The 11127-nt window shown below is 36.9% G+C and overlaps 1 long non-coding RNA gene across 1 annotated transcript; it reads right to left on the minus strand.

Annotated features, from left to right (window-relative positions):
• Positions 1–433: 433 nt before the first annotated feature.
• Positions 434–5068, minus strand: LOC125499114 (uncharacterized). The gene is made up of 2 exons (XR_008969969.1): positions 4930–5068; positions 434–700 (listed from the first exon to the last, which is right to left on the minus strand). It is a non-coding gene; the product is annotated as an uncharacterized LOC125499114 (long non-coding RNA).
• Between the last annotated feature and the right edge of the window lie 6059 nt (positions 5069–11127).

The following is an 11127-nucleotide window of genomic DNA, read 5'->3' on the forward strand; positions in this document are numbered from 1 at the left end:
ATATGTTCACTCCTAAAGAGCTCCAGAGTGCTGCTGAAGACTTCCAAGCTATAGTGAGCCAAACTTCTCAAATCGATCTTGCTGGCAAGCGTTCCCTCAATAGGCCACAAAGTGTTATTAGAAAGATACGATCTTTCCTTAGTGGCCGACAGGGTGAGTAAATCCAGCGTGATGAGGATCATGAGGAAAACTTGAAGACCGCCACTGAGCAAATAGGAGAGGAAGAAGAGGACCATAACGACACCGAGATTCAATAATCATCGCAGCGCATAAGGGAAAGCGAGGTTATCCAACGTCGAGCACCAATATCACTTCGCAACTCTCTGTTTTCCTCTACCATACTCCAAGAGTCAATGGAGAAATGAAGATGCTCACATATAAGTATGACTGTAACAGCCCGCACTTTCGAGCTGCTAACTAATCACAATTAAGATACACAAAACAAAATCAACACTTAACATACCTCGAATTTGCATTTATTTACAGCGGAAACTAAACCTATAAAAACGATCCTGGATCTGTGGGTCAGGGGCCCACAATATAACAACTTGAAAATCAAATAACAGATTACGAATACTTTGAAACAAAACATCTAACTTTACCTCAGCCCACCATTTCATAACATAAAACTCTTCTTCTTGATCAATAATCATATTCCACGACCTCGACATCAACCCTGCAAAATCACTAACAATGAACCCTGCCCCCACCAGGACAGGTTCGAAGAACAAAATCAGAAAAACTGAGTACACACACTGTCCAACCAGAAATTCATTTTAGTGGCTTAAAATATAGTTGTGCGGTTTATTACTCATCAAGTGAAACAATCCCAGACTTCAAAAATACTTAAAATCAAATAGTTAGAAATGTTTCTATCACGACTCCAGCAACCCTTAACTAGAAAGTTCAATAAAGAGTACTCATACATATACTACAGATAATAAGTTCCTTGCCATAAGGACAATGTTCAACAACAGTTGAAATACATAAGCTCATCCCAAAACCTCATTTTGGTGGCTTAAGACCATTCGTATACAATTCATGCTAGAATTCAGTATGCTTCACAAGTAAGTTACTTGTTTAAAAATTTCAGGATTACTATCCTTGCACAATCGTATTAAAGTAAGAATTTTTATCATGAAGATCACCACTTAGATCATTCAAAAACCCTTTGGGTCGATAGCATTTAATTTCATTGGGTAAAGCGAACACGAATAGAGAGGGGCTCCTTACACAAGGAGCCGACTGTCTCTAAGCTAATGGAGGTCGTCACCCCACCGTTTAAATATTTATGCTTGCAAGCCTTAACCAGGACATGTCCCATTTTTATTATCTGCTGGACTTCACCCACCCAGCGAGGGTTCGAAAGGAGATCACCCATCCTCCAAGGGTTGTTGTTCATACCGTACCTTATTTGGTATCGGCCTTTACCCACTTGTATCCATAGTTTATTTACATAAATAGTTTAAATGCACATTTATCAATACCACACGTGTTTCAAAGAACACATATTTATCCATGAAGAGGAAAAATAATCACCACTACTATGGTGTTGCTAATCATTGCAAGACTTGGATCTTCTTTTGAAATCTTTTTTTACGTCAACAATTTCACATATTAGTTACGTGTAAAGATATAAGGAAATAATCAATTCTTTACTACTTGTAAAAGTCGTATAGGCACTTAGTGTGCTCATTTAAACTTTACCAAAAGGGTTGAGTTAACAAGAACATTTGGAACTTTTGTCAAAATAATTACAGCAAAAATACTGAACTTAAAATGAACATAACTTCCTGCTCGGTACTTCGAATTAGGAATTTCCAAAACTTAACCTCAATAACTTTTGGATCATGACTACTCAAAGGAACAATACCAGCTCCATAACACATATTGAGCATCTCGCTCCATAAATGTTGTTTACTTTCCCCATAAAACAATCGCTAAATCATAATGTTATTTTCCCAATAACACAAACTTATATCTTTCAAACATTATTATACTCTTGTTCTTAATTCGTATCGCATACTCAATTCCAAAGTGTATCAACGACTTAAACCTCCGTCCGTAAATTAATATAAAACAAAACAAAGTTGAAATGTAATTAACATATCCAAAATACCTGAACCTCAATAATCTTATAATAACACAACTCGAATATCAAATAATCTCACTTACCTCAAATATTCCTTTCAAGGAAGTAATATACATAAAACGTATTCAAAATCAAATGTCTCTCCGCAGTCGAACTCATAACATAATCAAAATGTAAAATATGTTTCTCAAAGACTCATAAGATAATTAACTATTATCGAGACCCAATTATAAGCTCGTGCGATTAATCTGTAATATTTACTTGTAGACTATAAGGTATCCTCTAACATGATTTGGCAATTCCCTTCATCATAATAGTTTTTCTTTGTACCTGGACTTCCGTCTTTAACTTATAGCATCTAAACTATATCATTCCAAAATTCTCATGATATGAATTTTCCCCTTAAAGGTTTTCTTATTCCCAATACATGAACTTTCATTGCCAGAATATAACCTTATTACATATCATAAATCACCCACAATTACTATGGCAAGTCAAAATATCTCACTCCTTCCAATACTCAACTCGTTGTCCTCATCCTTCTTAAATTTATAATTCACAACCATACGTCCCCATGTATTTGTACTGAAAGCTCATATTAGCCTTAACACCATACGCTTAGTATTGTCATTATATAACTTTAATTACCATGCTCTCTATCATCTAGATTTATATTTTTCTTTCCCAATATCCATTTACATAATCTGATTTATCTTACTAGAAAATTATACCTTAAAACTTTCTTACTTAATCCAATTCCAGATATGACCTTTCATAACTTAAATACTGTAAGTTACACTTCTCTATTTCATATTCTTTTAAACCACCACCCATATCTTGATCCTTTATTTCTCTAATATGACCTTCACATTTCAGATCTTACTCCTCAATATTTAATATTTCGTCTCAAATACTTATTTTGGTTATAACATCTCTTGGACTCACAAAGCTATTGTAACCACTCTATTAACCCTTAGATTAACTGAACTTCCAAAATTCACTTCCAAATAATTAGATATCTAACTTGACTTTTATACATAACATTTTATACTCTTCCCACCTTCCCATTTCCTATTTTTACTTCTCCAATTAGAAAATAAGACTCCTAAGCTCTTTTGCACTCCTCATTGATACCCATAATAGAAGTTTTCCAAACTCAGTTATCACCTTCCCTCGACTTAGTCAACATAACTCAAATTTAGTGTCTGATACTTCCCTAAACCATCACTCCAGCCCTTTTATATCGATAACACTACAAAACTCATTTATTTAACTCTATGTTACAACTTTGAGTGTTTCTCATTCCCTATATATATATACCTTCCAATATATACTTTTATAGTCGTCTGATCTTTAAGAACCATATAATTTTTATATCGACAACTGACCCATTAATTGACGTTGGCACTCCAAAACTTACACAATCACCCAACTCCACTTTCCAAATAATAACTAACATTCTCAAACATAATTTCGATCTACTAATTTGTCCCACAACTACTTTACATAACTTTCCAATATTACAAAACCCAAATTCCTCAAATAGTCCTTGTTGCTATCCTTCTATGACATAATGTAACCTTTTTTAATCTGAACTTATTCCTTTATAATTAGTTCATACTATTCTAGTTCATAGTTTACTACATGTATATTTCCGTACTCAAATAATAGTCTCCAAAACTCATGTTATAGCGTACTCTAAAAAACCACAACTCCAAACCCATATCTTCCAACCTCTAATGCATGTATTTCGAAATGGGTAATCAAACATCATAATTGATTTCTTAAAAATTTATACGAAACTTGAACAAGAATTAATGTTACCAAGATGTGATACCGAGGTTCTCAACAACTTACATGTATTATGTTCTTATAAAGTTTATACATTTATAACCATATATAAACGAACTCTTTTCTAAAATCATAATTGAGCTTCATAACCTTATCCATTCCCCTAATATATAACTCACTGAACTCATAGAAAAAACTTATAACTATTGAAAATATAGTGAAACTCTCTTTAGAACCAAATGTACATGCCTTATTCATATCACAAAACATGGTTCATCAAACAAATTTATACTATTGAGTCTCAAAACAACATAACTTATAGCCAATAGAACTTAACATGCGATTTAGTTCTACCTTTGTCTTAAAACTCATAAACATGTATTTCAGAAACCATATAGTACAAATCACATTTTTAATACAACATAAGTTAACTTATGAAAACATATCAAGATCAACTTATATAGTTTATATGATCAATCGAAATATCAATATATAAAAAGGAAGGACATGTGTGTACCTTGAAACATTCCCAATAACTCGACATTCTGGATAACCACTATAGCTCGAACTTCATAATTTATCTCCATATACATACTCCAACAACGACCTCAAAACAATAACAACAATCATTAACCATCCTCACAACAATTTAGATAAATAAATTGAATTACTCATACTTTCTAAGCTCTTCCATGAACTAACCACCACAACCTTATATACGACCCATTCTACTAATCCAACTCACAACATCAATTCTATCTCTAATTAACATCATTCTGATTTCAGAGAGTATTATCAAACAACATAATTTATAAAAATCAGTTTTTATAAACTTACTTAAGAGGCTTACTTCATATTAGAAGCTTCAATCAATAAAAAATAAAATATTCAAATTTAAGTTTAACAACTCTTATCATAACTATATTTGCTAATCAATAACAAAATTGAGAACCAAGTTTGTTTCTAAAATCAATTATAAAATTCAATTGCACCACACTTGAATTGGAATCAAAGGAGATGAGGAATTAAGAAAAATTAGCTTATACCTTCATATGGAAAGGAATACCAACAATGGCAGCAACAAGGCAACAAGTTAGCAATGACAACATGGGCAAACAAGCCAACCACGACAGCAGCGCAACACAAGGTACAGCAGCAGTGCTGAACTTGTGTGAGGCGTAACTCTAGTCCGAACTCCGAATTGAGCGATTTTTGTGCCAAATTCATTAGCTCGAGTGTAAACAACTTTGATTCAGAAACAAAGAGCAAAATTGGATTGCATGTTATAGATAATTGAGGAAACAGATTGTCTGAATAAAAAAAGAGGAGAGAAAAGAAGATAGGAACACCAAACTTACAAAGACCATAACTCATAGCTCCGAACTCCAAATCAAGTGATTTTTGTGCCCAAATTCATTAGCTCGAAGTGATCTACAACCTTGATTCAGAAACAAAGAGCAAAATTGGATTGAATGTTGTAGATAATTGGGGCAACATATTATCGGAATAAAACAGAGGAGAGAGAAATGGAGGTAGCAACACCAAATTTGCAAAGACCATAACTCATAGCTCCGAACTCCAAATCAAGTGATTTTTGGGTCTAAATTCAATAACTTTTCGAGATCTACAACTTTGATTCAATAAGTTTGGGCAAATTCCGACTCGAAAATGCAGAAATGGTACATGCACAGTACGGGGTATAAAATCAGAGGAGAGAGAAAATTATTGTTTGGGGTTTCTCCCAATTCTCAACCACTTGAGTTATTAAACTGAAATCTTGAAGAGAATAATTGATCTATAGGAAAAAAAATGCACTTTGGCACTTGATTGAGAAGTCATAAAAAAAAAGAGAGAGTGATGCTCTAGCATCTAGAGTAGATGACATGAGTGAGGAGAAATAAATTGTAATTAAAAATGGGTTTCTCTTTATTTCAAAGCTTAAAATCTTGAACTCAATATCTCTATTTTATAAAATTCATACTAACTTATTTGTGCTTGGAACTTACTTTAGACGATAAATAATAATTCTCAAAGTAATTTCTTTACTAATATGAACATAGCTAACTTTGACTAAAGCGTGTCTGAAAATATAAGCTATTATACTTATCAAATCTCATTTATAAAGTCGTTATTAAACCTGCTTAAAATATAGGCTATTACAATGACGGCAAAAGAGACCCTGAATATCATATATCTGCTTATGAAGGACACATGTTGTTGTACACCGATACCGACTCTATCTGATGTAAAGTGTTCCCTTCAACTTTGTCTGGTCTAGCACAAACATGGTTCAAGAGTATTCAGCCGACAATAATTTATGATTTTTGACAACTATCGTCTATGTCTGTCACACACTTCGTCAGCAACAAGCGAAGGGAGAAAACAACTAGAGAGTTGATGTCCATCAAGTGGGGGGAGAAAGATAGCATGTGGGACTATATTGGCCGCTTAAATTTTGAGGTCCTAACTATCTCGAGCTTACAACAAGAGGTCAATGTCTTAGCATTGATGACAGGTTTGAAGAAAGACACTACCTTCATAAGCTACTTGGGCCGTAAGAAGTTGACCAGCTTGATTGATGTTCTCGACAAAGGAAATGAGTTTATCCGAGGAGAGAAATTAGACAAAGTTGCAATGTCTAAACGATCTGAGGGAGACGGTAAGGAAAAAGAGAAGAACAATGATAAATACCTACAAGACAAAAAGTACGACAACTCTGGTAGAACAGAAGAAAGCAAATCCGTGAAGAAGGGCCAAGATAGAAGGCTTTAGCGCTACCAACATTATACTCCACTAACGGTTTCTAGAGCGAAAATTTATGAGATGCACAAGAAGGATGATAAGTGGAAGCGGCCAAAAAATATTTTCTACAAAGGACGTCATAAGTCGAAGTGGTGTGATTTACATAGAGATTACTGCCATGTCCCAGATAACTGTAAGGATCTGAAGGATGGGATTGAAGACTTGATATGAAGAGGTTATTTCATATAGTATCAAGCTCAAAGTGACCAGGTAAGGTCATCTAGAGAATATGACGGTAAGAGAAGGTCGACGAAGGAGAGAATAATCGAGATACAAGTCATCTATGGAGGACTCGTTCATGGTGGTAGTATACACAGACCTAAAGTTAGCCTAAAGGAAGTTAAGAACCAAGCCAATGATCAAAACGATGAGAAATGGCCGGCACCCCCTCAGATGCCCTATTTAAGTTTCACAGCGGAGGTCCCCAAGGGGATTATCTATCCTTATGGTATCCGTTTGGTAGTATCTTTACAAGTTTCTAATGCGATGGTTCATCGCGTTCTTGCTGATGGTGGTAGCTCCGCCAATATTCTGTTTATGCCAACATTCGAGAAGATGTAGATCATGCTTGAATTCGGTCTCTTACCCAAGATCAGGTTCACAGGGGCATATGTAGTCCCTGAAGGTGACATCCGATTGTCGGTTAAGTTGGTTGAAGGATCGCAATCGAGATCTTATGGTCGAAATCTTGGTCGTTGATGTGCCGGCAGCCTATAACATCATCATTTAGCGTCCACTGATTCATGACGCTCAAGTCGTAGTGTCAACATATCACATGATTATGGTATAGACGTCAAACAACGAAAGCCGAAGAGATTGAAAGGAAACCATGAATTAACTAGGGAATGTTACTTCACGGCTCTAAAATCCTCATTTCACAAAAGACTGGCAGAATCTCCCCCGTTAGAAAGAAAGAGGCGAAGAGTAGAGAATAAGGCCAACAAAGATGTGTCCATATTTCGAGGGAAGACTGACGACTTGCCCCATCCTAGCCTTGAAAGCGAAACTGAAGAGATAAATATGGAAGATGATAGACCAAAAAGAGCAGTCAAAATAGGAGCCGACTTCGGGGAAGATGTTAAAGTGAACTTGAGAATTTTGTTAAGAAACAATACCGATATCTTTGCGTTCTTGGCATATTACATGCCGGGAATTGACCAACCTTTTATGATTCACCGGCTAAATGTCAACGAAGATGTAATACCGGTAAAGTAAAAGAAGAGAAACTTTTTTACTGAGAAGAACTGAACAATTAAGGAAGAGGTGGATAAACAACTTGCGACATATTGCATCGAACCTTGTGATTATTTAGAATGGCTGGCAAATGCAGTAATAGTGAAGAAAGCCAGTGGTTAATGGAGAATGTGCGTCGATTACACATATTTGAACAAGGCTTGTTCTAAGGACTGTTACCCGTTGTCGAGAATTGACCAACTAATAGACTTGATTAGTGGTCACGCGTTGTTGAGTCTCACAGACGCGTAGTCAAGATACTATCATATCCAGTCTCCTGGAGGCTGACAAGAACAAAGCTGCATTCATTACAGATGTCGATAAAGCCATGTCGTTCAGAGTAAAGAATGCAGGGTCTAATTATCATAAGCTGGTCGATAAGATATTCCCGACTCAAAAAGGCTAGAATGTGGAGGCATATGTGGACGATAGTATCGTCAAAAACATCACGAAAGAAGCCCACATTTCTGACCTGCAAGAGACCTTTGCAACTCTCACGGGGTATTAGATGAAGTTAAACCCCAAGAAGTGTGTCTTTAGGGTAAGGTCCGGTAAATTTTTAAGCTTCATGCTAAGTGAAAAAGGGAAAGATGTGAACCCTAACAACATCAAGGCAATAAGTGAGGTATCGGAGCCAAAGAGCATTCGGGATATCCAGAATCTCCTTGGTAAAATGACGGCAATAACGAGGTTTGTCTTCAAATCAGCAAAGAAGGCCCTACCGTTCTTTAAAGTTTTGAGGTTAAAAAAGAAATTTTGATGGAGATATGAGTAGAGGCAGGCATTCCAAGCCGTGAAAGAGCACTTCAAGAAGCTATCAACCATCATTAGAACTGAAACGGGGGATAAGCTCCAACACTATGTATCAGTGTCCGTGAAAATGGTGGCAACAGTTTTACTGGTAGAGAAGGATAAACAGCAACATCTAACTACTTTGTCAGCCATGTACTGGTAAGAGTAGAGTAGAGGTATGAATTGCTAGAAAAAATGGCGAATGCCGCGCTGACAGCGACAAGGAAGCTAAGACCGTACTTTGACTCTCATACCATCCAGGTGCTCACTAATCAGCCGCTAAAAAGGCGCTTCTTTAGATGGATACAACCGCCAATTTACTCAAGTGGGCAATTGAATTGTCAGAATTCTACATAGAGTATCGGCCACACACCGCCGTCAAAGTGCAAGATTTGGCCAACTTCATAGTTCATACCAGATACGAGGATACTAAGGAGCCTGCTAGCACCTCACAAATCTTGATCGATGGTTGTGCAACTCAAATCTCATATTGGAGTAGTCATGACGTCTCGAGAGGGGGATAAATTTGAGTATGTCGTCCGATTTGGATTCAAAGCGTCGAATAACAAGGAGGAATATGAGCCAGCTATTTCCAGGATCAATTTGAGCTTCGCGATAGGGGCAAAGAAAGTGAAAATGACGACGGACTCCTATCTTAGCGAGTCAGAAAGAAGGGACATACGAGTCCAGAGTACCGGTAATGCAAAACTGCCTACGTAAGGTAAAGCATATAACGACTCCATTACAGAGTGTCGAGTTAGTCCTAGTACCCAAAATAGAAAACATTTTTGCGAATGTCTTATCTAAGTTGGCAAGCTCTAGTACAACCAACTTGAAGAGAAGTATTATGATTGAGATACTGTTAGAAAGAAGCATAGATGCCGCCCAATCCGATGTAAAAGAATGATATGATGAGACAATTGCATACAAATTGCCTAACAACTTACTGAGGATAAGATGGCGCCAAAGAAAATTAAGAGGGAAGCCATGTGGTTCTGCATTTTCCAGAGGATATTATAGAAAAAAAGGCTATCACTCCCAATCCTAAGATGTGTAATGACCCACGAGGCCACGAAGATAATGGAAGAAATTCACGAGGGAGCGTGTGGAAATCATATCGGAGGGAAGACGCTAGCACTAAAGGCTCTAAGAGCCGGTTTCTACTAACCGGCAATGTTGGCTATTGCACAAGCTTGCTTGAAAAAATGCAACAAGTGGCAGAATTTGGCTCCTGTCATCCACCCATAAGAAAACCATATGCAACCTATCCTAAATCCAGTTCCCTTTGCTGAATGGGGGATGGATATCATAGGGTCATTCACACTGACAGCTGGTCATACAAAGTTCTTGATAGTAGGTATTGACTACTTCATAAAGTGTATTGAAGTAGAGCCGAGTGTAAAGACTAAGGCAAATCAGGTAAAGAAATTAATTTGGAAAAACGTCATTACAAGGTTTAAATTGTTATGGATCATGGCGTCAAGTTCGATTTTGGGTCGATAAAGAACTTCCTGAGTCCTTGCATCATTAAGTTCGCGTACTTACTAGTATGCCATCCACAAAGCAACGGTCAGGTTGAAGCCGCTAACAAGCAGATCTTGAACGCATTGAAAAAGATGTTAGACGACCTAAAATGGGGATGTGCCAATATGGTTCTAGTACTGCTATGGTCCAGCCGAACCACCGAAAAAGAAGCTAGATGAGAAACCCCCTTCAGGCTAGCAATTGGAGCAGAGGTAGTGTTACCAGTCGAAGTTGGATTACCAAACTCGCGTATCCTAAAGTTTGACCCTAAGATAAATGATAAATTGCACAAGGAAGATTTCAATCTACTACTAAAGTCATGCTTGCAGCAGAGATCAAATCGGTTGCTTATAAAGATCGAATAAGTATGGCTTACAACAAAAGATTGCCATGTCGGCCCCTCGAGAAAAGAGATTTTGTCTTAAGACGCACGACGACCATAGGCAGGGCCCATTAAAGGAAAGCTAATGACTAATTGGGAATGTCCATATCTAGTAAAAGAGGAAATCATCCCAGGAGCCTACCGGCTGGAGGGCATGGCAGGCAAGCTACTCATGATTAGCTGGAATATCAGCGTGCTTAAAAAGTATTTTGGTTACAGCATTCCTAGTTCAATTTTTAGTCACTATAACGGCAATATGGCCACATTAGTCTTTTTAATAGTAATAAGGCATTGTACGTAGCCAAAACTCATAGCATTAATGTTTATTACAATAATTCTGGTGTAACCGGGAAGAGCCACTTATAATGAGTTGAGCATCTTCTTACCTATTTTTGTTCGCATCTCAAGCAAGTTCCTTGACGACCAATAACCTAATTAGATCTGCCGTCATGAGAAATTAAAATAATGAGTAACTATCTCTACTGTCGATCAATGACCTCAATGGATCTGC

The sequence above is a fragment of the Beta vulgaris genome, chromosome 6, assembly GCF_026745355.1.
Source record: "Beta vulgaris subsp. vulgaris cultivar EL10 chromosome 6, EL10.2, whole genome shotgun sequence".
Classification (NCBI taxonomy): Eukaryota; Viridiplantae; Streptophyta; class Magnoliopsida; order Caryophyllales; family Amaranthaceae; genus Beta; species Beta vulgaris.